General features: G+C 40.2%; 1 long non-coding RNA gene across 2 annotated transcripts in view; it reads right to left on the minus strand.

Moving 5' to 3' along the window:
* Window positions 1–756: 756 nt before the first annotated feature.
* LOC144970903 (uncharacterized) overlaps window positions 757–3,039 on the minus strand; it is a 21,984-nt gene continuing 19,701 nt past the window's right edge. For both annotated transcript variants that reach the window (XR_013645047.1, XR_013645048.1), the window contains one exon: window positions 757–2,175. This is a non-coding gene — a long non-coding RNA (uncharacterized LOC144970903). The remainder of the gene's footprint in view (window positions 2,176–3,039) is intronic.

The raw sequence follows: 3,039 nt of genomic DNA on the forward strand, positions 1-3,039 counted from the left end.
TTGGATGTAATAAAAGTACATTTATCAAAACTTTATACAAAATGAAAGCTATTTTATACAGTACGCGAGTCATTAACATTAAAATGGCCATTGAAAATTCTGAGACAGGAAAAAAATTTCTTTTAATTTTGATGAGATGACTTTTCTTAAGAAAATTATTTTCTATCCAACTACAAGGTAATTGTAATAGATATTCCCATATGTCATGTTGAGAGTTGATGAAATATTGTGAACAAAAAATTAAGATTAAAGAAAAATGACACAACACTGCAACTTGAAAAAATACGACAAAAACAACTGAAAGTTTACCATATCTGAAGTTAAAGATTGGGCATTTAAATTTTATTAACGGTGAATGAAATTCTTTAAGTGCTTGAGTGTATAATATAGGCTTGACAAAAATTGGAAAGGACGCGATGAAAGGAGCAATGGTGATGAGTGTCACCATGGATGGTGAAAGAGCCAATGGTGATAAGAATCACCATTGATGGTGAAAGAGTCAATGGTGATAAGAGTCACCATTGATAGTGAAAGAGGCAATGGTGATAAGAGTCACCATTGATGGTGACAGAGTCAATGGTGATGAGAGTCACCATTGATGGTGAAAGAGGCAATGGTGATAAGATTCACCATTGATGGTGAAAGAGGCAATGTGATGAGAGTCACCATTGATGGTGAAAGAGGCAATGGTGATAAGAGTCACCATTGATGGTGAAAGAGGCAATGGTGATAAGAGTCACCATTGATGGTGAAAGAGGCAATGGTGATAAGAGTCACCATTGATAGTGAAAGTGGCAATGGTGATGATAGTCACCATTGATGGTGAAAGTGGCAATGGTGATAAGAGTCACCATTGATGGCTTGACTTGATTGACTTGCTTGCCTTGCTTGTCTTGCTTGTCTTGCTTGCCTTGCAAGGTGGCAGGGACGATAAAGCCACTTCAAATGATCATGACGTTCTAAGAGTAATTTTCAGGGTCAGATCGGCAGAGATTGCACCAGCAGAGCTCAAGATGAAGAAAGTATTGTTGATATAAAAGTGATGGCAGGGATGTAGATGATGGAAGCAGCAGCAGTGACAATGATGGTGAAAATGGCAAGGCAGGTGAAGTGATGATGGAAATCACTCCGGCAGGGCTATGGTGGTGAAGATGATGATGATGGGAGGCGATTCTGATGGCAATGGTTGTGTTGGGAGGTGATAGCTTTGGAAGGGATGATGGGAAGTAATGGTAGAGTCATAGGGGTTGTGATAGAAGAGACCATGATGTGAGGTTAGTGGTAATAAGTGAAAGCCATGGCTTGGCGAAAATGATAGAAGCAGGTTCAACAATAAAGATCCAGTAAATGGCACAGTTCCAAACCCAGGGTCAAGGTGACCCATCCAGAAAGAGTCAAACAAATCACATCCCTATCCCCGTCTTCAAGACAATTGTAAATCAACATTCTGCCCAAACACATTCGGGCTTCCTGTAGGCCTCCAGTCCGCCTACTGCACTTGGGTATGGACATGAAACACAAACAAATACACCCCCACCGGTAGAAGCACACTTATCTGTATTTCAAATCCATGCGAATGCCAACCACAATCATCTTGTCAACAAAGAACACGAATGTAACTCACCCGGCCCTAACCAGTTGGAATCAACTCAAACCCAAGTCCAGAACCACACCACCACCTTCACTTTATCACTGAATCTACCTCCAGCATCCTCATCCTCCCCACAACTTCCACCCACCACCACCTTCCTCGACGAACACAATCTCTACATCACAATCACTACAACCCCACCAATACCACCATCATCACTTTCTCCACCATTACCTCCCTTCACAACCATTGCCATCATCATCACTTCCCATCGTCATCCCTTCACCACCACAACCCTCCCATCATGATTTCCATCATCCCGTCACCCAACAATGCCACCTTCACCAACAATGTCACTATTGTTGCTCCACCATCTACATCCCCATCATCACCTCGCCACCAACAACTCCTCCAACATCTTGATCACTGCCATTACAATCCCCGGGGCCCTCCAATATAACCCATCCCATTACTCTGCTGAATACCACAATCATTCTCCATGACCTCACCATCCCTGCTGGCCACCGCCCCTACCGCCCACATATGGCCAATCTCGATTCCTGGAGCTTGATGACGTCAAATATCTGTAACAAAAAGTAACAGATCATAAAATGCAGGAAAAAAAAAAATCAGTTCTTTGACTTCACATCTAGTTCAACTTTTGTTGATTCTTGTCTAATCCTGGGGCTTTCTATCTTTCAAGATTTTCAAGGTTTGCTTCAACTAAGTCGTTTGTAGTCTTAGTATATACAAACTATTTTGCGAGAGAACTTGTCTTAGGTTATACATACTATTTGGTGAAAGGCCTAGTCTTAGTATATACATATTTTGTGAGAGGCCTAGTCTTAGTACATATTTTGTGAGAGGCCTAGTCTCAGTATATACATAATATTTTATAAAAGGCCTGTTCTTAGTATACTAAACATAATCTTTTGTGAGAGGCCTAGTCTTAGTATTATATACATACTATTTTGTGAGAGGCCTATTTAACACCTACAATATGACATTGATTGATATCATTCATGGTGCACAAAAAAGATGATCAAAACACATATTGCACGCTATTATTTGCAATTACTGCCTCGATGAAAATATTTACCTCCTGTCTTAGTAGTAGTAGTAGTAGTAGTAGTAGTAGTAGTAGTAAGTATAGTAGTAGTCGTAGTAGTAGCCGTAGTAGTAGTCCTAGTAGTAGTAGTATGTAGTATAGTAGTAGTAGTAGTAGTAGTAGTAGTAGTAGTAGTAGTAGTAAGTAGTAGTATAGTAGTAGTAGTGATGATGATGTGGTAGCAGTGGTTGTATTTGTAGTGAAGATTTGTTTTGGTGCATGTAGTAGTAGTTGTAGTGATGATGAGGTGGAGTTGACTGCATTTGTAGTAGTAGTAGTATGATGATAATGTGCTTGTGATTGTAGTTGTATTGGAAGTAGTGATAATGATGTGGAGGCG

This window comes from Berghia stephanieae, chromosome 4 (genome assembly GCF_034508935.2).
Source record: "Berghia stephanieae isolate SIO BIC M18660-M18661 chromosome 4, UCSD_Bste_1.3, whole genome shotgun sequence".
NCBI classification, from domain to species: domain Eukaryota; kingdom Metazoa; phylum Mollusca; class Gastropoda; order Nudibranchia; family Aeolidiidae; genus Berghia; species Berghia stephanieae.